Source organism: Lepidochelys kempii, chromosome 15, assembly GCF_965140265.1.
Source record: "Lepidochelys kempii isolate rLepKem1 chromosome 15, rLepKem1.hap2, whole genome shotgun sequence".
Taxonomy (NCBI): domain Eukaryota; kingdom Metazoa; phylum Chordata; order Testudines; family Cheloniidae; genus Lepidochelys; species Lepidochelys kempii.
The window spans coordinates 1,093,799-1,118,200 of NC_133270.1; the positions used below are offsets into that span (position 1 = coordinate 1,093,799).

The window sequence follows — 24,402 nt, forward strand, 5'->3', positions numbered from 1 at the left end:
AAGGTGCCACAAGTACTCCTTTTCTTTTTGCGAATACAGACTAACACGGCTGCTACTCTGAAACCAGTAAAGTGAGACTAGACTTCTATTCATGCTGTTGTGTGTAGCAGCTGGGAAACTGTCAAGAATAATTTTTTGTGCTCCAGCTGCTCAGGAAAGCTATGAGTAGCACAGCACTTGGCAATGGAGGCTGGAGGAAGTGTAGAGTAACAGAGATTTGTTTCCTTTTACTGTTAATAGGTAATAGGTTAATAGGTGGAGGTTTAGAGTGGTGGAGACTCATGTAGCAGTCAGGGAAGTTCTACAAGAAAATAACTCATTCTCCCTTCATGCTGCCAGGCTAGCAGTGTGGAGGCCTTAAAATGTCCCACCTACTGGCCAGAAGCTGAGATGAAAGGCAGAGTCACCTAAGTAGGATCTAGGGGACAGTAACTTGATAGGAATCCCTCATCATCCTTCAGCTTAGTCTCTGGGAGAAGTCTGCACGTTTTTCTTGCCATTTCTTGGCAAGTTTCTTGTGTGCTGGGACCTGGAATCGTCATTTTGGAAGCTAGGGTGTTGGGGAGAGGAGGGCTAGATCTTAATTAGCCTTTTTGAGTCTTAATTAGTTTTTGTTACTCTCTTCCCTTAGTTGCCTCTCTTAGAAATGCTGACATTTCACTGTTCCAAGAACAGAGCTGTTTCCTTTCATTTTTATTTCCGTTCTATTAAAAACAATTAAAAGTGTAATTTGCCTGTAACTAAACATAATCCAGTATACAAAAATCTAATGTATAGATCCACATCAATTCTTGGAAAAAGGTATTCAAAATCTGTGACCTGCAGAATTTGAGGTTAATAGCAGATGAGTTGGCACATAAATCTAGCAACAGTGGGTCAGGTTGTTGACTGGAACCATATAAATCCCGCTTCAGTGTTCTCTCAAAATTAATATTTATTTGGATAACAATACTGAAGAGCAATAACTAATTTAAACAAATCCTGTTTTATCAAACATATGGAAATTAACAAAGTTAGTCTCCACAGAACCTGGCTTTGGCACTCTGATAGTCTCTAAAGGTTCAGTGAACATGTATATGTACTTCAATGAGACTCTGAAACTATGCTATCACTAACCTCATATTTATAACGGATAATATAGCATTCAGTTTGTGGATTCATTCAAACTGTTTTAACAAGAGATTCTTTGAACATGATTTAGTTTTATAAAAGCTCTTGGAAGAGGATGGGCAAGCAGAACCAGACCATAAATGACTATTAACTAATTGCCTATGGTTAAAACTGTACAGTTGAGTTTGAATTTAAATTTGATACAGCTTGGGATTGAAAAGTATAGTAACAGGACACTTCAAAATGAAAAAATGTTGAAGTGGTTGTCGGAGTTTATCAGAGTATTAGATATTAGTGGAACTGGGAATAGAGAAATTTGTGTGCAGTATGTGTTTGGGGTTGGCCTTTTTACACAGGAGTAGAGGAGAGTAAAATATTATAGAAGTAGGAAAAATATAATTGTAAAACACCGTAGGGGAGTTCAGAGGCAAAGGATGGTACCTCAAACTACTTAACTAATTTTTTTTTTTTTACGTTGATATGTCCCTTTAGTGGTAATGAAACATGCCTCTAAAAAGAGATTTATCACTGTGATGCTCTGTACCTAAGGGGAACCCCTGAACCCCCATGTTCATCCTTATAATATGATTTTGTGGTATCCAATGCAAACATCGGGTGTCTTCGGAAGGCTCATGAAGAGCTGAGCATTGTTATAGTAATGTTATAGGTTGTAATTTAATGTATATAATTACGAGGCTGAAAATGTGTCCTCACGGGGATTGGTCCTGCTTTGAGCAGGGGGTTGGACTAGATGACCTTCTGAGGTCCCTTCCAACCCTGATAATCTATGATTCTATGTTTTAAAAGGAAAAGGAGTACTTGTGGCACCTTAGAGACTAACCAATTTATTAGAGCATAAGCTTTCGTGAGCTACAGCTCACTTCATCAGATGCATATCGTGGAAACTGCAGCAGACTTTATATATACACAGAGAATATGAACCAATACCTCCTCCCACCCCACTGTCCTGCTGGTAATAGCTTATCTAAAGTGATCATCAGGTGGGCCATTTCCTGCACAAATCCAGGTTTTCTCACATCCCCCCCACCCCCATACACACACAAACTCACTCTCCTGCTGGTAATAGCTCATCCAAACTGACCACTCTTCAAGTTTAAATCCAAGTTAAACCAGAACATCTTGGGGGGGGGGTAGGAAAAAACAAGAGGAAACAGGCTACCTTGCATAATGACTTAGCCACTCCAAGTCTCTATTTAAGCCTAAATTAATAGTATCCAATTTGCAAGTCTCTATTTAAGCCTAAATTAATAGTATCCAATTTGCAAATGAATTCCAATTCAGCAGTTTCTCGCTGGAGTCTGGATTTGAAGTTTTTTTGTTTTAAGATAGCGACCTGGTCACGCAATCACAGACATGAAGGTCGCTATCTTAAAACAAAAAAACTTCAAATCCAGACTCCAGCGAGAAACTGCTGAATTGGAATTCATTTGCAAATTGGATACTATTAATTTAGGCTTAAATAGAGACTTGGAGTGGCTAAGTCATTATGCAAGGTAGCCTGTTTCCTCTTGTTTTTTCCTACCCCCCCCCGCCCCCCCCCCCAGATGTTCTGGTTTAACTTGGATTTAAACTTGAAGAGTGGTCAGTTTGGATGAGCTATTACCAGCAGGAGAGTGAGTTTGTGTGTGTATGGGGGTGGGGGGGATGTGAGAAAACCTGGATTTGTGCAGGAAATAGCCCAACTTGATTGTCATGCACATTGTGTAAAGAGTTGTCACTTTGGATGGGCTATCACCAGCAGGAGAGTGAATTTGTGTGGGGGGGTGGAGGGTGAGAAAACCTGGATTTGTGCTGGAAATGGCCCACCTGATGATCACTTTAGATAAGCTATTACCAGCAGGACAGTGGGGTGGGAGGAGGTATTGGTTCATATTCTTTGTGTATATATAAAGTCTGCTGCAGTTTCCACGATATGCATCTGATGAAGTGAGCTGTAGCTCACGAAAGCTTATGCTCTAATAAATTGGTTAGTCTCTAAGGTGCCACAAGTCCTCCTTTTCCTTTTGCGAATACAGACTAACAGGGCTGTTACTCTGAAACCTGTCATTATGTTTTAAAACAGGCCCAGGTAGTTCACACCTCATCAGGGCATGTATGGGATAAGCCCAGCTCAGCCTCACAGGAACAAAGGATGCTGGCCTAGGCAACAACAAAAGGATCTGTTAGTCTCTGAGTGAGTCACCCCCCTTCCTTTGGTCATTTTGGGATTGCAATGAGGTAATGCTCACCTAACTCTGAAAGGTGGGGAGCAAAGCCAAGAGGGAAGAAGGGACATGATAAAAGGAAGAGATGTTTGCCATGCTCTTCCTCTCTCTTCCGCCTACATCTACAGACACCACACCAGCGCTGATCAAAGGGGCAAGCCTGACTGAAGGGCAGCCAGCCAGCCTGTGGTGAGAAGCATCTAAGTTTTGTAAGGATGTTGAAAGTGTTAAAAGCAAAACACATTCTAAGCTGATCTTATTTCATTTGACCAAATCTGACTTGTTGTGCTTTAAGTGTTTATATCCATTGTAGTTAATAAATTTGTTTATTCTGCCCTGAAGCAGTGAGTTTGGTGGAAGCGTGTCAGAGACTCCCCTTGGGATAACAAGCCTCATACATATAAATTTTTTTGTTAACATTGACAAACTCATATAAGCTTGCAGCGTCCAGCAGGAACAACTGGACACTGCAGGATGGAGGTTCTTAGGGTTGTGTCTGGGAGTGGAGATATTGGCTAGTGTGATTAGGTTGCACAATCCAAGCAGTGGCTGGCCAAAAGTGCTCACTCAAGTAGCTGTGAGCAGCTTACATGCTAGAGCAGACAGCTAGGTGGGCAAACTATGGCCTGGGGGCCGAATCCAGCCCCTCAGGGCTTTGGATCTGGCCCACGGAATTGCCACTCCCGTGGCGCCACGGGCCCTGCGCCACTCTCAGAAGTGGCCGGCACCACGTCCCTGGGGGAGGGGGGTAGAGGGCTCCGTGTGCTGCCCTTGCCTGTGGATACCTCCCCCGAAGCTCCCATTGGCCAGGAACGGGGAACCGCAGCCACTGGGAGCTTCGGGGGAGGTACTCGCAGGCAAGGGCAGCACGCTCAGCCCTCTTCCCCCCCTCCCCGTCCCCCAGGAGCTGCAGGGATGTGCTGCTGGCTGCTTTGTGGCGCGGGGCCAGGGCAGGCAGGCAGGGAGCCTGCCCTGGCCCTGGTGCATGCGTCTGCTACCCCGAAGCCGCTCCAGGTAAGTGGCACCAGGCTGGAGCCCGAAGCCCTCCTGCACCCGCACCTCAACTCCCTGCCTTGAGTCTCTGCCTGCACCTCAACCCCCTGCTGCACCCCGCACTCCTCCTGCACCCCAACCCCTGCCCTGAGCCCCCTGCTGCACTCTGCACTCCAGCCCTCAGCTCCCTCCCGCACTGTGCACTTCCTCCTGCACCCCAATCCCCTTGCCCTGACCCCCTTCCTGCACACCGCACTCCCTCCTGCACCCCAACCCCCTGACCCAGCCCTACATTCATGGTCCTGCAAGCAATTTCCCTACCCAGATGTGGCCCTTGGGCCAAAAAGTTTGTCCACCACTGAGCTAGAGGTTGTGCATGAACAGCCCGGGACTGGGGGTTCTCGCAGCAGAGCAGGGTAAGGGTGCCTCCCAGAGTCAAGGATTGGAGTGGCCTAACAGATCACCGGTCCGAATAACACCAGGGGAACGTCACAATCACTGAGCAATAAAAAGAAATGTGTACAGTGTTGTTGTCTTGACTCAAAATCAAATGAAATTGTTATAGGGTAAAATAGAAAATAGACTCCTGGTTTCAATTTCTACTTTAAAATATAAACATCAATTAAAACGTTTCGTGAGTTTGCTCCTATGCTGCCAATTGAAATCTTCACAGGTTCGCAAAAATACCTGTAAAATTGTAACTAGAAAGCAGTAAGGAATCGTGAAGTCAAGGGACCTAGATCTAAAGTAGACTTTCAGGCTCTAGTACAGAAACAGTCATCAGGTAAACTTGGAAGAAAATATCTAATTAGGCTTTCTTGCTTGCTTGTCCATCATGTGTTGCTGTGGTTTTCAGTGATCTCGCCCACCTTTTTAAAAAAGAGATTTCTCTGTCATTATTCTTTTTTTTAACTTCTGTAGCTCTGCAGACTGCCTTGTGTTATGTTTATCTTTAAAACAGTGTGAGTAGTCATGAACTTCCTTACTGGTGATGCTGGTGTAGTCTTCCTGTTTCTTCTGTGATATTTTCTTCAGATTGTCTTCCGATGTATATGAATAGTGCGATATTGACTTGTTGGGGATGTGCATCAAATTCTGTTTAGAGGGATTAGGAGACTAGTCTCAAAACACAAGCTTTAGTGTAACTTTTTGTCAAATAAAAGTAGTCCTATCAACACTTTGCCTCTAAACTGCAGTAGCAACAGAGATCCATGTTCATATAGTTCTAGATTGTTTTGGACCATCACTGGGGACAGAACTGGAAAATGAGATTTTTATTTGGGGAACTGGTATGCAGAATTAAGTGAACATCTGAAATTCTGCACACAGATGAGATCTTTGAGATCAGAAAATAATCCCCAATTTTGTAGAGGTAGATCCTAGTTTGAGGGCTTAGTGTACTTCTGCTCTTGTTCCTCTATTCTGTTGCCACAGCTTTATTGTTGACTAAATGATTAATATATCTAAAAAATGAAGCTATTCACAAGTTTGTCTGAATTCCCTCCTTCTCCTTAAACAAATCCTTACCTTTTTGTTTTCATAAACATCCATTTTTTTTAATGGCTTGGGCTTTTCATTCATTTAGAAATGTTTGATAAACCATTACATCTGATTTCTGGTGTGTCTTGGAATTTTAACTAGCCATCCAGTGAATCAATGTACATATTAACTGCTACAGGAAAAGGCTTGTCTTGAAGAAATGTCATTAATGAGCTGTGTGCAACAGCTTCTGAATTTGTAAGAATACTATATACCAGAATACTCATGCTTTGTTTCAGCAACTTTTTTCTTGATGAAGCTTTGTGAGTAATCTATACATCATACAGTGCCACGAGCAGGGGTTGAAATTTTTTTACCCAGTACTTACTGGATGGGGGGCAAACTGTCATCCTGTTCACAATTTTATTATTTTAAATTGTATACATTCAGGTTTTAAGTTCTCATTTCTTGCTGTGCATCATTATCAAAATCCCCCCCTTTTGTCTCTCCCTGCTGCATAACTTTGTCCATGCTGTCTCTAGCTTTATTTGTATTGCAGTAGCACCTAGGGACCCTAATAAGACCAGGATCCTACTGTGCTAAGCACTTTACAAACCAAAGATTGTGAGATCCTCTGATCAGGAACTATCTAGGCTTAAATGCCACTACTAGGCTTTCTCTCTCCTTCCATATTTTTTCCAGCTCATCAATCTGAATCCTTTCAAAGGCTTCTACCATCCACTGAGTTAAGTTCAAGTTCTTGGTCTTCCCCTACAAGGTCCTAAGTAATGTTGACCTTGCATACATATGACCTCTTCTCTCCCACATTTTTGCCTTTGCCTCTTGTATTGTACAATCACATTCATCTTGAACAACCTCTTCTGTTGAAATCCTTCTGCCCTGACCTTGTTTTTATCTGTTCCACATTCTCTCCCTACCTCAGTGCCATCTTTCTCTTTCCCAAAGAATGATTTGATGTCCTTTTCTCCTCTGTAAGGCTTACATAACTTTTAGTTAGATTTTTTTTTTTTTTTTTGGTTTGGGGATTCCAACTATCTTCCAAGCCTATTTGTAACTTAGCTAATAACGGAAACTGTAGAGTATGTCCCTTTTGTGGGCTGTGTACCCTGGGAGTGAGAGAGCCTAGTGTTGGACTAATTAATACTCAGGGTTGCTTTATGAATTTTGTGAAAAAAATTGAATATTTTCATCTTTTGTACATTGGTGAAGTGGTCACAATTCATAATGCGAGGAAAACTAATGGACCCCCATCTTGAAATAGTGGAGAAACATAACCGAGGCCAGAAGAGATTGATGTAAAAAGGCTAACAAAACCATTTGTCTGAATGGAGTCCTGCTAGGCATCTCTTCTAACCCATCTGATTCTGAGATGAAACCTGGAGTGGTGTACATACATTTGGACATACTGTTTCACTTTGATATCTTCTCCAATAACAGAAAAGGGCAATGAGGATAATACTGCAGGAGCTGTAACTGAGAGGTTGGGAAATCAGATGTATATTAGTGGCATTAATTTTATACTTAAGTGGGATTGCAAAATTTTAGGAAGGAAAAAAATATTCCCTCTTCTGTGTGTAGTGAGGACGATTAGACCCTTGGCCTCTAAATGCTTTTCCATTCCCCAGCTGGTATTGAACAGCTCCCTCAACCACTATTTGTGGCCTTAGACATAGAAGTGCTCCTTACCAGCCATGTGGAGAGGACAGAACTGTCTTGCAGAGGAGTGGGGGGAAGAATTTAAAACTGAAGAATCTGTAATACTGAGTTATGGAGGGGAATAGGGATAAATGATAGTTTTCCAAGCTATCCTTGTAGAGTGGAAGGGGAGGGATGAAGGTCACCATGCAGCACACTGGAGTTCCTCTTATGTGACCAATAGTACCGAAGTTGCATGAGGCTGTATGTCTTAAATTCCTCCTCAGAGTTCCAGGCAGCAGAGAGTTCATGAGCTGAGGTCAGCTCCCAGCAAATTGTCTGCTGGTTTAGCCTTGTCTGCCCTACCGTACAGACTGGGATTCTTTCCTGGGGCTTCTGCACAACTGCAAGCAAGGCTCCGAAGTGTCACTTTCCCCACAATCATGCACTCAACTTAAAACCCCAATAGGAAAAGAGGAGATCAAAACCTTAATGACTGAGGTGTTCATCAAGTGGCTAACATGAAGCTATATTCAAAAGGGTAATATGAACAAAACTAAGAGCATGAACTGACAATACAGTAACAAAGGACAGGGCATGAAGGGAGTTTAAGAGCAGTTTATTTGCACAGAAGATAATTGTGTAGAACAAACTATTCATGATTGCTGTTCCTATTGTGGCCTTTAATATATTTTAAAAACAGACAAGTACAGGTTCATCTGCACAGTACATAGATGGGCTGATCATAGTTTCATTTTTATCCTCAGATACTGACATTAAATTAATGGTAACTTTTCAGGTTTTAGTTTTGGATGCACAGAGGGAGTAAGCAACTGTCTTCACCAATTGATCCACTGTCTGAATGACTTTTATTTGATGGGTAACCATCGCCTTTTAGCACTTTAACTTGAGTATGGAACTGGGGCCCAGTTGTGGCATCCTCCAGCTTTGGTAGCAGATCCTGGAGAAATAGTTGTTTTTTCTCTAGGGTGTGCTGGTATGTGCGGACCGGGAGCCTTACTTCCAGCAGACTTCCTCATGCTCTCAGAAGTGGTTCCTGGAAGAAGAGGCCCATAGCAGCTTGATCACTTCCTTTAATCTCTTGTGGCAGCACTGTATCTAGGAGAGTGTGCCAATGGCATCTCTGTTCATTGAATTTGAATTGGCAAATGTGTTGAAACTTATACCAAAAACAGATGTGGGATGCCACATAGCTCTGCCAGCCTGGTTATAATAAATAATTTAGGGCATTTATCTGGTCAAGTGTTGGTGATTGAGACCTCTGCATTCACATAGGTCAACCCTGATTTGTTACAACTAATCAAATTAGCTACAGTGTAGTACGTGTAGAGCATGTTCTCTTTTGAATACTTTCAATGCCATTACACTATTAATGAACTGCGAATCTTCAAAATAACCTACTTAAAGTTTATAAGAAGGACTAGAGGTGACTTTCATGAAAATCCATTGCTCCAAAGAGGGAGACTACTGGGTTCAGCTGCACGCACTGTGTCCCAAAGGCAGCTTTGCTGAAAAGTTTTTCCTTGACCTGTATCAGAAGGGGAAGATTCTCCGAGCAGTGGCAGGGTTTCTTGGCTGAGCAATAGATCTACAACAGAGCCGGACTGTTATACTAAGCCCTGGTCTGTCTACACTACGAGTTTAGGTTGAATTTAGCAGCGTTAGATCGATTTAATCTTGCACCCGTCTACATGACGAAGCCATTTACTTCGACTTAAAGGGCTCTTAAAATCGATTGCTGTACTCCTCCCCCGACGAGGGGATTAGCGCTGAAATCGACCTTGCCAGGTCGAATTTGGTGTACTGTTGTCGCAATTCGACGGTACTAGCCTCTGGGAGCTATCCTAGAGTGCTCCATTGCACTGCTCTGGACAGCGCTCTCAACTCAGATGCACTGGCCAAGTAGATAGGAAAAGGCCTGTGAACTTTTGAATCTCATTTCCTGTTTGGCCAGCCTGGCAAGCTGCAGGTGAGTGCAGATCTCATCAGCAGAGGTGACCATGATGTAGTCCCAGAATTGCAAAAGAGCTCCAGCATGGACCGAATGGGAGGTACGGGATCTGATCGCTGTATGGGGAGACGAATCTGTGCTATCAGAACTCCGTTCCAAAAGACGAGATGCCCAAACATTTGAAAAAATCTCCAAGGGCATGAAGGACTGAGGCTATAACAGGGACCTGCAGCAGTGCCACGTAAACTTAAGGAGCTCAGGCAAGCCTTCCGAAAAACCAGAGAGGCAAACGGCTGCTCAGAGTCAGAGCCCCAGACATGCCGCTTCTATGATGAGCTGCATTGCATTCTAGGGGGTGCAGCCACCACTACCCCACCCCTGTGCTTTGACTCTGTCAATGGATTATCATGCAACAGGGATGCACATTTTGGGGACAAGGAAGATGATAGCGCACAGCAAGCAAGCAGAGAAAACGTTTTCCCCGAGAGCCAGGAACTTTTTCTCACCCTGGACCTGGAGCCAGTACCCCCCGAACCCACCCAAGGCGGGCTCCCGGACCCGCCAGGTGGAGAAGGGACCTCTGGTGAGTGTAGCTTTGTAAATATAATACATGATTTAAAAGCAAGCGTGTCTGATGATTAATTTGCAGCCAGTACAGCTACTGGAAAAGTCTGTTAACATGTCTGGGGACGAAGCGGAAATCCTCCAGGGACATCTCTATAAAGCTCTCCTGGATGTACTCCCAAAGCCTTTGCAAAAGGTTTCTGGGGAGGGCAGCCTTATTCCATCCTCCAGTGTAGGACGCTTTACCACCCCAGGCCAGTAGCACGTTGTCTGGAATCATTGCATAACAAAGCATGGCAGTGTATGGTCCCGGTGTTTGCTGGCATTCAAGCAACATCCATTCTTTATCTCTCTGTGTTATCCTCAGAGTGATATCATTCATGGTCACCTGGTTGAAATAGGGGAATTTTATTAAGGGGATATTCAGAGGTGGCCGTTCCTGCTGGGCTGTTTGTCTGTGGCTAAACAGAAATCTTCTCCGCTGTTAGCCACGCGGTGGGAGGAGGGGTGAAGTGATCATCCCAGAGAATTGGTTGTGTGTGTGGGGGTTTAGTTGGGTTTATGTTGCATGTTAACTCGAAAATCGCAGCCCCTCCTTTTAAATTGCCAGCCCATTTTAAAAGGCCAACCCAATGGCTGTTTGGTATGGGAAATGAGGACGCTGCTGTTTGAAACCATTCCCACATGTTATGAAGGTTAAAGAAGCCAAAAGACTGTGGCTTACCATGGCTGTCTGCAAGCCGAATTCAGTTGCCCGCCAGCCCTGCGTGTGTGATATCTCACACCAAACCGGCAGACCCTCAATGTAAGAGGCAAAATGCAACCTTGTACTGAATACACATATGCTATGTAATGTTAACAGGAAGCAGTTGTGGCACCTTAGAGACTAACCAATTTATTTGAGCATGAAGTGAGCTGTAGCTCACGAAAGCTTATGCACAAATAAATTGGTTAGTCTCTAAGGTGCCACAAGTACTCCTTTTCTTTTTGTTAACAGGAAGGTTCATCCTGAAAGAGTCTACCCATTGTTCTCTAAAATTTATTTTTTTAACTACTACTTTCCCTTTTTTTTCCCCCTCCCGCAGCTGCAAATGTTTCAACGCTCACCCTATCATCTCCGTCTCACAGGCTAGCGAAGATTAGAAGGTGAAAAAAACACACTCGCGATGAAATGTTCTCTGAGCTCATGCAGTCCTCCCACACTGAAGGAGTCCAGCAGAATGCATGGAGGCAGACTATGTTAGAGTCCAGGACAGCACAATATGAACGCGAGGACAAGTGGCAGGTTGAAGATAATAAGTGGTGGGTTCAAGATGATAGGTAGTGTCAGCTTGCAGACAGAAGGCAGGAGTCAATGCTGAGGCTACTGGAGGATCAAACTGATGCTCTGGCGTATGGTTGAGGTGCAGGAGAGGCAGCATGAGCACAGACTGCTGCTATAGCCCCTGCATAACCAACTGCCCTCCTCCCCAAGTTCCATAGCCTCCTCACCCAGACGCCCAAGAACACAGTGGGAGGGCCTCCGGGCACCCAACCACTCCACCCTAGAGGACTGCCCAAGCAACAGAAAGCTGGCATTCAATAAGTTTTGAAGTGCAGTGTGGCCTTGTTCTTCCCTCCTTCCCCACCCTTCCCAGGCTACCTTGGCAGTTATCCCCCTATTTGTGTGATGAATTAAGAAAGAATGCATGAATTTGAAGCAACAATGACTTTATCGCCTCTGCAAGCGGTGATCGAAGGGGGGAGGGGAGGGTGGTTTGCTTATAGGGAAGTAAAGTGAACCAAGGGGCCAGGGTTTTCATCAAGGAGAAACAAACAGAACACAAAGTAAAACTATTTCCCCATGTTTATCCCCTACCCCGCACTGTTCCTCAGATGTTCTTGTCAATTGCTGGAAATGGCCCACCTTGATTATCACTACAAAAGGTCTGCCCCCCCCTCCCCCCCGCGGGTAATAGCTCACCTTAAGTGATCACTCTGGTTACAGTGTGTATGGTAACACCCATTGTTTCATGTTCTCTATGTATATAAATCTCCCCACTGTATTTTCCACTGAATGCATCCGATGAAGTGAGCTGTAGCTCTCGAAAGCTTATGCTCAAATAGATTTCATAGAATCATAGAATAACAGAGTTGGAAGGGACCTCTGGAGGCCATCTAGTCCAACCCCCTGCCCAGAGCAGGACCAATCCCAACTAAATCATCCCAGCCACGGCTTTGTCAAGCCTGACCTTAAAAACTTCTAAGGAAGGGGATTCCACCACCTCCCTAGGTAACGCATTCCAGTGTTTCACCACCCTCATAGTGAAAAGGTTTTTCCTAATATCCAACCTAACCCTCCCCCACTGCAACTTGAGACCATTACTCCTTGTCCTGTCATCTGCTATCACTGTGAATAGTCTAGATCCATCGTCTTTGGATCCACCTTTCAGGTAGTTAAAAGCAGCTATCAAATCCCCCCTAATTCTTCTCTTCCGTAGACTAAACAATCCCAGTTCCCTCAGCCTCTCCTCATAACTCATGTGTTCCAGTCCCCTCATCATTTTTGTTGCCCTTCGCTGGACCCACTCCAATTTCTCCACATCCTTCTTGTAGTGTGGGGCCCAAAACTGGACACAGTACTCCAGATGAGGCCTCACCAATGTCGAATAGAGGGGAACGATCACATCCCTTGATCTGCTGGCAATGCCCCTACTTATACACCCCAAAATGCCATTGGCCTTCTTGGCAACAAAGGCACACTGTTGACTCATATCCAGCTTCTCGTCCACTGTCACCCGTAGGTCCTTTTCTGCAGAACTGCTGCCTAGCCATTCGGTCCCTAGTCTGTAGCGGTGCATTGGATTCTTCCGTCCTAAGTGCAGGACTCTACACTTGTCCTTGTTGAACCTCATCAGATTTCTTTTGGCCCAATCCTCCAATTTGTCTAGGTCCCTCTGTATCCTATCCCTACCCTCCAGCATATCTACCACTCCTCCCAGTTTAGTATCATCCGCAAACTTGCTGAGGGTGCAATCCACACCATCCTCCAGATCATTAATGAAGATATTGAACAAAACTGGCCCCAGGACCGACCTTTGGGGCACTCCGCTAGATACCGGCTGCCAACTAGACATGGAGCCATTGATCGCTACCCGTTGAGCCCGACAATGTAGCCAACTTTCTGCCCACCTTGTAGTGCATCCATCCAGCCCATGCTTCTTTAACTTGCTGACAAGAATACTGTGGGAGACCGTGTCAAAAGCTTTGCTAAAGTCGAGGAATAACATGTCCACTGCTTTCCCTTCATCCACAGAACCAGTTGTCTCATCATAGAAGGCAATTAGATTAGTCAGGCATGACTTGCCCTTGGTGAATCCATGCTGACTGTTCCTGATCACTTTCCTCTCCTCTAAGTGCTTCAGAATTGATTTCTTGAGGACATACTCCATGATTTTTCCGGGGACTGAGGTGAGGCTGACCGGCCTGTAGTTCCCAGGATCCTCCTTCTTCCCTTTTTTAAAGATGGCCACTACATTAGCCTTTTTCCAATCTTCCGGGACTTCCCCTGATTGCCATGAGTTTTCAAAGATAATGGCCAATGGCTCTGCAATCACATCCGCCAATTCCTTTAGCACTCTCGGATGCAATGCATCCGGCTCCATGGACTTGTGCACGTCCAGTTTTTCTAAATAGTCCTGAACCACTTCTTCCTTCACAGAGGGCTGGCCACCTCCTCCCCATGCTGTGCTGCCCAGTGCAGTAGTCTGGGAGCTGACCTTGTTCGTGAAGACAGAGGCAAAAAAAGCATTGAGTACGTTAGCTTTTTCCACATCCTCTGTCACTAGGTTGCCTCCCTCATTTAGTAAGGGACCCACACTTTCCTTGGCTTTCTTCTTATTGCCAACATACCTGAAGAAACCCTTCTTGTTACTTTTAACATCCCTCGCTAGCTGCAAATCAAGGTGTGATTTAGCCTTCCTGATTCCATTCCTAGATGCCCGAGCAATATTTATATACTCATCCCTGGTCATTTGTCCAACCTTCCACTTCTTGTAAGCCTCTTTTTTGTGTTTAAGATCAGCAAGGATTTCACTGTTAAGCCAAGCTGGTCACCTGCCATATTTACTCTTCTTTCTACACATCGGGATGGTTTGTCCCTGTAACGTCAATAAGGATTCTTTAAAATACAGCAAGCTCTCCTGGACTCCTTTCCCCCTCATGTTATTTTCCCAGGGGATCTTGCCCATCAGTTCCCTGAGGGAGTCAGAGTCTGCTTTTCTGAAGTCCAGGGTCCGTATTCTGCTTTCCTTTCTTCCTTGTGTCAGGATCCTGAACTCGACCATCTCATGGTCACTGCCTCCCAGGTTCCCATCGTCTTTTGCTTCCCCTACTAATTCTTCCCGGTTTGTGAGCAGCGGGTCAAGAAGAGCTCCGCCCCTGGTTGGTTCCTCCAGCACTTGCACCAGGAAATTCTCCCCTACCGTTTCCAAAAACTTCCTGGATTGTCTGTGCACCGCTGTATTGCTCTCCCATCAGATATCGGGGTGACTGAAGTCCCCCATGAGAACCAGAGCATGCGATCTAGTAGCTTCTGCGACTTGCCGGAAGAAAGCCTCGTCCACCTCATCCCCCTGGTCCGGTGCTCTATAGCAGACTCCCACCACGACATCACCCTTGTTGCTCACACTTCTAAACTTAATCCAGAGACTCTCAGGTTTTTCTGCAGTTTCATACTTGAGCTCTGAGCAGTCATACTGCTCCCTTACATACAGTGCAACTCCCCCACCTTTCTGGCCTCCCTGTCCTTCCTGAACAGTTTATACCCATCCATGATAGTACTCCAGTCATGCGAGTTATCCCACTCTGTCTCCGTTATTCCAATCACATCATAATTCCCTGACTTTGCCAGGACCTCCAGTTCTCCCTGCTTGTTTCCCAGGCTTCGTGCATTTGTGTATAGGCACTTGAGATAACCTGCTGATCGCCCCTTGTTCTCAGTATGAGGCAGGAGCCCTCCCCTCTGTCACACTCCTGCTCGTGCTTCCTCCTGGTATCCCACTTTCCCACTTACCTCAGGGCTTTGGTCTCCTTCCCCCGGTGAAGCTAGTTTAAAGCCCTCCTCACTAGGTTAGCGAGCCTGCTCGTGAAGATGCTCTTCCCTCTCTTCGTTAGGTGGAGCCCGTCTCTGCCTAGCACTCCTCCTTCTTGGAACACCATCCCATGGTCGAAGAATCCAAAGCCTTTTCTCCGACACCACCTGCATAGCCATTTATTGACTTCCATGATTCGACGATCCCTACCCCGGCCTTTTCCTTCCACGGGGAGGATGGACTAGAACACCACTTGTGCCTCATACTCCTTTATCCTCCTTCCCAGAGCCACGTAGTCTGCAGTGATCCGCTCAAGGCCATTCTTGGCAGTATCATTGGTGCCCACGTGGAAAAGCAGGAAGGGGTAGCGATCCAAGGGCTTGATGAGTCTTGGCAGACTCTCCGTCACATCGCGAATCTTAGCCCCTGGCAAGCAGCAGACTTCTCTGTTTTCCTGGTCAGGGCGGCAGATAGATGACTCAGTCCCCCTGAGGAGAGAGTCTCCGACCACCACCACCCGCCTCCTTCTCTTGGGAGTGGTGGTCGTGGAACCCCCAACCTTAGGACAGTGCATGTCATGCCTCCAATCGGCAGAGTCTCCTTCTGCTCCCTTCCCGCAGATGTATCATCTGGGCCACTCCCCGCAATGGTACCTGTGGAGAGAACATGAAAACGGTTGCTTACCCGTATCTGTGTTGCTGGTACATGGATGTTCCCCCTTCTTCTTCTGGAGGTCACATGTTGCCAGATTTCTTCACCGTCCTCCTGTCCGCGCTGCGCAGCCTGCTCTGAATCTTCAGAACCTTGTGCCTGTAGAAGCCTATCCTGACGTCTGTCCAGGAAATCTTCAGTTTCTCTTATGCAACGCAGGGTCGATACCTGTTGTTCCAGACCTTGAACCTTCTCTTCCAATATGGAGACCAGCTTGCACTTTGTACACACAAAGTCGCTTCTGTCCTCTGGAAGAAAGACAAACCTGGCACATCCAGTGCAGGTCAGAACAGTTGAACACCCCCCATCCATATTACCTTCCTACTATGAGCTTCCTCAGGAGATGCAGTAATTACTCAGAGAAGTCATTAGGGTGTAAGCCTCAGTAGGCTCACTCCAGGCAAACTCCTGCTGTTTGCTGTTCTGCTGTCCCCCGCTGCTCAGCTGGTTCCCCGCCGCTCAGCTGGTTCGCAGAGCGCCGGCTTTTTTAAACAGCCAGGATCACCTGAAACAAACACTCCCAACTCCCGCCCTTTTCAGCCAACCAATCAAGCACTCACTCAAACTTTCAAGTTTGAGTTAGTTTCTAAGGTGCCACAAGTCCTCCTTTTCTTTTTGCGAATACAGACTAACACGGCTGCTACTCAGAAACAACTGTCACATCGTAGCTTGGCCAGTCATGAAACTGGTTTTCAAAGCTTCTCTGACGCACAGCGCGCCCTCCTGTACTCTTCTAACCGCCCTGGTGTCTGGCTGCGAGTAATCAGCGGCCAGGCGATTTGCCTCAACCTCCCACCCCGCCATAAACATCTCTTCCTTACTCTCTCAGATATTGTGGAGCACACAGCAAGCAGTAATAACAATGGGAATATTTCAGAGTAACAGCCGTGTTAGTCTGTATTCGCAAAAAGAAAAGGAGTACTTGTGGCACCTTAGAGACTAACCAGTTTATTTGAGTATAAGCTTTCGTGAGCTACATCCAATGAAGTGAGCTGTACACGAAAGCTTATGCTCAAATAAATTGGTTAGTCTCTAATGGGAATATTGGTTTCGCTGAGGTCTAACCGAGTCAGTAAACTGCGCAGGCATCCAAATGCACATTCTATCACCATTCTGCACTTGCTCAGCCTATAGTTGAACAGCTCCTGAATACTGTTCAGGCTGCCTGTGTATGGCTTCATGAGCCATGGCATTAAGGGGTAGGCTGGGTCACCAAGGATAACTGTAGGCATTTCAACATCCCCAGCGGTTATTTTCTGGTCTGGGAAGAAAGTCCCTTGCTGCAGCTGTTGAAACAGACCAGCATTCCTGAAGATGTGAGCGTCATGTACCTTTCCCGGCCATCCCCCGTTGATGTTGGTGAAACGTCCCTTGTGATCCACCAGTGCTTGCAGCACCATTGAAAAGTACCCCTTTCGTTTTATGTACTAGCTGCCTTGGTGCCAAGATAGGGATATGGGTTCCGTCTATTGCCCCACTACAGTTAGGGAATCCCATTGCAGCAAAGCCATCCACTATGACCTGCACGTTTCCCAGAGTCACTACCCTTGATAGCAGCAGCTAAGTGATTGTGTTGGCTACTTGGATCACAGCAGCCCCCACAGTAGATTTGCCCATGCCAAATTGATTCCTGACTGACCAGTAGCTGTCTGGCGTTGCAAGCTTCCAGAGGGCTGTCGCCACTCGTTTGTGAACTGTGAGGGCTGCTCTCATCTTGGTATTCTTGCGCTTCAGGGTAGGGGAAAGCAAGTCACAAAGTTCCATGAAAGTGCCCTTATGCATGTGAAAGTTTCGCAGCCATTGGTAATCGTCCCAGACCTGCCAACACTATGTGGTCCCACCAGTCTGTGCTTGTTTCCAGGGCCCGGAATCAGCGTTCCATGGCATGAACTTGCCCTATTGCCACCATGATGTCCACATTGCTGGAGCCCATACTTTGAGAGAAGTCTGTGTCCATGTCATCATCACTCTCCTCACTGCACTGCCGTTGCCTACTCGCCTGCTTTTGCAGGTTCTGGTTCTGCATATACTGCTGGATAGTGCGTGTGGTGTTTAGAACGGTCATAACTGCCGCGGTGATCTGAGCGGGCTCCATGCAGGAGAATAGAGTGGCAGCGGAAGTGGCGGATGGATGGTGATGCTGACAGCAGTATGGCGCCTGCCCTGAAAAAGTTGTAAAATGATTGTTGGCCATTTCTTTCACGGGAGGGGGGAACAAGGGGTAGGCTGGCAGCAGATGGTGCAGTACACCTGCTAGCTGTCATCGTCTCCTGGGTGCTCGCAGTGATGCTGGCTGGGAGAGCAGCCTGAGGCAGAATGGCCCCCTCAAGGATTGAGGTCATAACCCGGGGTTTAGCAGGCCAATGGTCAAACCACTGAGCTATCCCTCTGCCAATATTCCAGGGAGAACTGAATCTCCATTAGACAAAACTTAAAGAAGAGAATGACCTGAGTCACTCCCATTTATGTCCAGGCACCCCTGATCGACCTCACCGAGGCTGGCCCAGAGCATCCAGGCGACGACGAGGACAGCTACCAGTCGTAATGCACCATCTGCTGCCACAAGGGAATGAGCTGCTGCTGTGTAGCAATGCAGTCCCACGTCTGCCAGCACCCAGGAGACTTATGGTGACGTTGAGCTGAGCAGGCTCCATGCTTGCCATGGTATGGCGTCTGCACGGGTAACCCAGGAAAAAAGGCGTGAAACGATTGTCTACCATTGCTTTCTCGGAGGGAGGGAGGGAGGGAGGAGGGGCCTGATGACATGTACCCAGAACCACCAGCGACAATGTTTTTTGCCCCATCAGGCATTGGGATCTCAACCCAGAATTCCAGTGGTCGGCGGAGACTGCGGGAACTGTGGGTTAGCTACCCACAGTGCAAGGCTCCGGAAGTCAATGCTTGGCTCGGTACTGTGGACGCAGTCCGCTGACTTAATGGTCTTAAGTGGGGACACACACAATCGACGCTATAAAATTGATTTCTAAAAAATCAACTTCTATAAATTTGACCTAATTTCATAGTGTAGACATAGCTTAAGACAAGTAATTTAACTTTATTAAGGCTGGCTGAATCTGTTGTGTTTAAAATGTTTTGATTTACATCCCCACCACATGTGAAGGTAAACAATCGTGCGTCCTTGTTGGATGTTAAATGAACATATTTGTAGCTGCAGAATTTTTGGCTTTTTTCATCATTCCCATGTAACTATTAAGCAGCCTTTTGGCATTTTCTTAAGAATGGATAAATCTAACTATACTACATGAGTGAATATTCCGTGTAATGATCAGAAAGGCAAACTCTCTGAAATCTCTGAGCATATTGGGTTTTGTCTTTCAATTATGTGGTGGAATGTGGATCTGTTAGTCATGAGTCTAAGCAAATAGCATATTTGGGGAAAGTTCAAGTACTGAATTTTCTCAGTGACCACTGCTGTTCATACTGCTGGTGACAGCAAATTCCAGTCAATGGGTCATTACATTCTGGTTGGATACCCATTATAATTAAATCATTCTCTTTGTCTATGTTCAGTGAACCTTCTTTATTAGACTAACTCTCACAGGAAGATAATGTACCTTTTCATTTTGGAGAGAGTCCTAGTGGTGTCTCTTTGGCAGGGCAAGGTAAACATTTTGATGTCTGCGTTCTGCCCACTGACATTCCTTGTAGGTTTTGGTTTGTGGATTATAGTTTGGGTACATGGTGCTGCATTGTACAGTACAGTAGTTTGTTTGTGTGGGTGTTTTTGCTTTGAACTGGAATCTTGGTTAATCCCTTCATACTCCAATGTGAGCATCATATGATTTGGAGGTGTTTGTTTAGTTCACACAATGCTGCAGAGCTTCTCCTTTTCCTCTAGTTTTGATCTACTTAAAAACACTGAAAATCTGGGAATCTTCAGTCATGGAAATATCCACATCTGTTGAATTCTTAATAAGTTCTCAATGATTCATGTTGCTTTGGGGTTTCACTCGTGTTTCAGATCTCTCCTGTTCGTAAAAACCTGCATCTCATACAATCATCTGTGATACTAACTTTCTTAGCATTGCAAAACTAGAGTCTCCTCAGTAAAAACATCTAAACTGGCCTTAAAGGGGAAATCTAATTGAAGTCTGGCTCCGTTCATATGTCACAAATTTGTAGTATTTCACTGTTCAAAAAAATTTCCCTTTTCCAGAAAAGGAAGCAGACCTGCCAGGTGAAAGGAATATTTTAAAAAAAAAATGTAGTAAAGAGGTGTGATAAATATTATGTGACACCTTTAAAATCCTGTTGCCATAAATAGGTTTGCACAGATGTAACTGAGTGAAACTTGGTAAACAAGTATGATGCATAAGGGAATACAATCCAGCTCTTGTGTTGGCTCTGGAGTTCTAGCAAGAGTAAGGCCATGTAGCGAGCTTACACAGCTGTATGCTGTAAGATCACTTGTGTAGCCTCTCTCTGCCTATATAAAACCGGTCCTGTCAATATGAAACCACGTCAGTGAGCAGCAGTAGTGATGTCGGCAGGAGGAGCACTCCCACCACGCTGTGCACACTACCACTTATGCCGGTAAAACTTACATCGCTTGGGGTATATGTGTATTTTCACACCGCTGAGTGACACAAGTTTTGCCGACATAAGTGGTAGTGTAGACATAGAATCATAGAATATTGGGGTTGGAAGGGACCTCAGGAGGTCATCTAGTCCAACCCACTGCTCAAAGCAGGACCAATCCCCAACTAAATCATCCCAGCCAGGGCTTTGTCAAGCCTGACCTTAAAAACCTCTAAGGAAGGAGATTCCACCACCTCCCTAAGTAACCCATTCCAGTGCTTCACCACCCTCCTAGTGAAATAGTTTTTCCTAATATCCAACCTAAACCTCCCCCACTGCAACTTGAGACCATTACTCCTTGTCCTATCATCTGCTACCACTGAAAACAGTCCAGATCCATCCTCTTTGGAACCCCCTTTCAGGTAGTTGAAAGCATCTGTCAAATCCCCCCTCATTCTTCTCTTCTGCAGACTAAATTATCTCAGTTTCTTCAGCCTCTCCTCATAAGTCATGTGCTCCAGCCCCCTATTCATTTTTGTTGCCCTCTGCTGGACTCTTTCCACATCCTTGTAGTGTGAGGCCAAAAATTGGACACAGTACTCCAGATGAGGCCTCACCAATGCTGAATAGAGGGGAATGATCACGTCCCTCATCTGCTGGCAATGCTCCTACTTATACAGCCCAAAATGCTGTTAACCTTCTTGGCAACAAGGGCACACTTCATTGACGTAGCCTAACTTTGCTTGGAGTACCTTCAGTAGTGGGCTCGACTCCTGGGACATCTCTGAACACTGAGGCTGCTTTTTTTCTATTTTTGTGTGTGTTTAAAGTGTAATTAGAGTATGGCTCTTAAACTGAAGTAAATGCAGATCTTGGTGGGAGACTCTAGTCCATGTGCTTTGTACCTTGCTTGCTATGCCAACTGGAGAATCTCTTGCCTTTCCAACCAATGTTTCGTTACAGGGCAGTTTAAGAGGAGTTTTTCAGGTTTCAACCACTCTGCTATTCTGACCGCTCTCCAGTGTTTGCATTATTGTATAGGCAATTTTTCTGTGAGCAGTTGGGAAGGTTTACAGTAGAGAACTGTTCTATGCAGTCCATCCATTCACCTCCTGCCCCAAAAAAACCATTCCAAACTCTGATCTTTGCTTACTCTGTCATAATACTATTTGTAGTAGCAAGCTGACCCTGAAACTCCTGTTAGCCTGGTTCATTATGTTGCTGTCTTTCTCCTCTCTGAGCCTTGCATTAAGGAAATGCCTAAGTTGATATTTTAAACTGAATAAAACTTTTTACTGTTAAACTCCTGAATCTCTTTTTTAAATAGTATATGTTCAGCAAAACAAGATTTATAGTTGTAAAAGACTTTTGGCTCTGCTCAGTCTGTTTATCCTTCATTCTTCTATATCTTTAATGACAGCATGGTTTTGTGGCACAGACTCTAGTGTTTTCTGCGTTTCATTTTCAATGTGAGTTTTACTCTCATTTTGTGTCTCTTGGTTTAATATGTATTGTTGATGTACAGGTGGAAGTTCATGCATTGGTTGGCATAATAGTAGTGTTATTCCACCCGCTCATGGCTTGTTTGCCTTTCTGACAAATGTAAACCTTGGAGAATTGTCACTTATGTGGCGATAATCCTGTTGTCCTATCTTTGTCTCTAAATTTACAGCTTTATTGAGAAATAGGGCGGTTCTCATCTCACAAGTACTTGGCTATGATTAAAGGAGACCATTCTCTGAGTTGTGTAGAATTCTGACACCACCAAGATCTGGTCTACACACCAATTTTGTACTGATGCAACTATTTCTATTTCAGAGTAGCAGCCGTGTTAGTCTGTATTTGCAGAAAGAAAAGGAGGACTTGTGGCACCTTAGAGACTAACCAGTTTATTTGAGCACAAGCTTTCGTGAGCTACATCATGCGTCCGATGAAGTGAGCTGTAGCTCACGAAAGCTTGTGCTCAATTAAGTTGGTTAGTCTCTAAAGTGCCACAAGTCCTCCCTTTTCTTTTTGCGAACTATTTCTATTGGTGTTTTTTAAAAAAACAAAATAGCAATATAACTACAGTCCCTAATGTGCAGTTATACTGGGGTAAAGATACCTTATACGATTATAGTGGTTCTTCCCCCCCCCCTCTTTTTTTACAACAATAGCTATACTGGTATAAAGTACTTTTTAAAATGACATAACTGCATCCACACTGGGAGGGTGATTGTGACCTAAAACTAGAGTAGTAATGTAGAACAAATTAGTTGTGTGGGACTGAAAATACTAGAAATATACGAAGTGAAGTAGGTGGCAAAATGCATCAGCTACAGAAGTTGATGGGACAGCAAAGAATACATAATTAGTGGGTCAGTTCACTTATAACATTTAGCTGTCCCAAAATGCTGTCATGTTAGCAGCAAATTTGAACAAAAAGCAACTTGTTTTGACATGTAAATATGTCTAACAGCATTCCAAATGTCTTTTGCTTCACATGCTCATGTGAAAACTGCTCTCCCGAGAGCCAGATAAGGAGCTAAATAGCCTAGCAGGGTTAAAAGCGGCAAAGAGTCCTGTGGCACCTTATAGACTAAGAGACGTATTGGAGCATAAGCTTTCGTGGGTGAATACCCACTTCGTCAGATGCATGTAGTGGAAATTTCCAGAGGCAGGTATAAATATGCAAGCAAGAATCAGGCTAGGGATAACGAGGTTAGTTCAATCAGGGAGGATGAGGCCCTCTTCTAGCAGTTGAGATGTGAACACCAAGGGAGGAGAAACTGCTTTTGTCATTGGCTAGCCATTCACAGTCTTTGTTTAATCCTGAGCTAATGGTGTCAAATTTGCAAATGAACTGAAGCTCAGCAGTTTCTCTTTGAAGTGTGGTCCTGAAGTTTTTTTGCTGCAGGATGGCTGCCTTTAAATCTGCTATTGTGTGTCTAGGGAGGTTGAAGTGTTCTCCTACAGGTTTTTGTATATTGCTATTCCTAATATCTGATTTGTGTCAGATATTACGTAAAAGGATAAATGGACACAAATCGACACAAATGAAATCCCCGGGGCCAGCTGCACTGGCCGCTGCTCAGGCGGCCCCGGGGCCAACCACCCTGGCAGTTGCAGAAGTCACAGAGGTCAGGGAAAGTCATGGAATCCGTGACCTCCGTGACAAGACATGGGGCCCTTGTTATGATGGGGGAGGAAATAACTTGTTGTCAAGCCACCTAAATACATACCACGTGCAATCTAAAGGAATAAGTTGTGTACTGTTGTGCCCTGTATTTAATTGTAACACGTTGCCCAGCTTTCTAATATCTTAAAAATGCTATGCTATTCTAGCCTATCCCAGCAGCTTGAATGTGTGACTGTTTGCCACCAGATCCATGGTATCCAGTGCTGTTAACAGGTGGCTTCGCAGACCCAACACCTCACAATAATCATGATGGTCTCCTTCCTTGAGGTAAAGCTATTTAGAGCTATTGGACAAAGCAGAAGTTGAAGTTACAGATAGTGCTCCGAGTCTCAAAACAGAATTCAATCCCTACTATAAAAGCAGGCATTCCTTTCAAAGCTACCATGATTTCCACTTTGAGATACCCACTGTAACAAAGAGCAAAGAAACAGATCTAGGGGCATTGGATAGCTACAGTGTAGCCAGACAATCCCCAAATCTAAAATGATGGCTGACTTCCACCTACACTATCTTCTGATGGCTTGGTTCCCCAGAAGTTGATTTTTAATCTCCATTTTATCAAAATAAATAGCAGTCAGGACTTTGCTGGGCCTTGTGTACCTGAACATGTCAGGACCCCAAAAGTTTAGATGACAATCCTGAAGTTCACCTTGATAATCTTTCACAAGGTTTATCAGAGACAGACCTGGAGAAAGTTATCTTCATGCTTGCTTTGGTACACTCAAGAAATGCCTCATGTTTTCCCACGGTCAGAATTACTCCCAGTATGTAGCTCTAGCTTTCAGCCTCACTAAATCAAACAATTAACAAAATCTTAGCTGCTGTATTCGTTGCTCTCAGAGAGGGATCCACGTTCACCCATTATTTGGTGATTTTTTTCAGAAGATCACTGTTATGAATACA

At 45.0% G+C, this 24,402-nt stretch overlaps 1 protein-coding gene across 12 annotated transcripts in view; it reads left to right on the plus strand.

Annotated features, from left to right (window-relative positions):
• MTMR3 (myotubularin related protein 3) overlaps positions 1 to 24,402 on the plus strand; it is a 241,690-nt gene that overhangs the window by 6,049 nt on the left and 211,239 nt on the right. The window contains exon 2 of one of the 12 annotated variants that reach the window (XM_073313592.1): positions 3,194 to 3,304. The exons of 9 other annotated variants lie outside the window; for them this stretch is intronic. The gene's annotated coding sequence lies outside the window, so the exon portion shown is untranslated. 2 more of the 12 variants (XM_073313591.1, XM_073313595.1) reach the window with 2 other exon arrangements.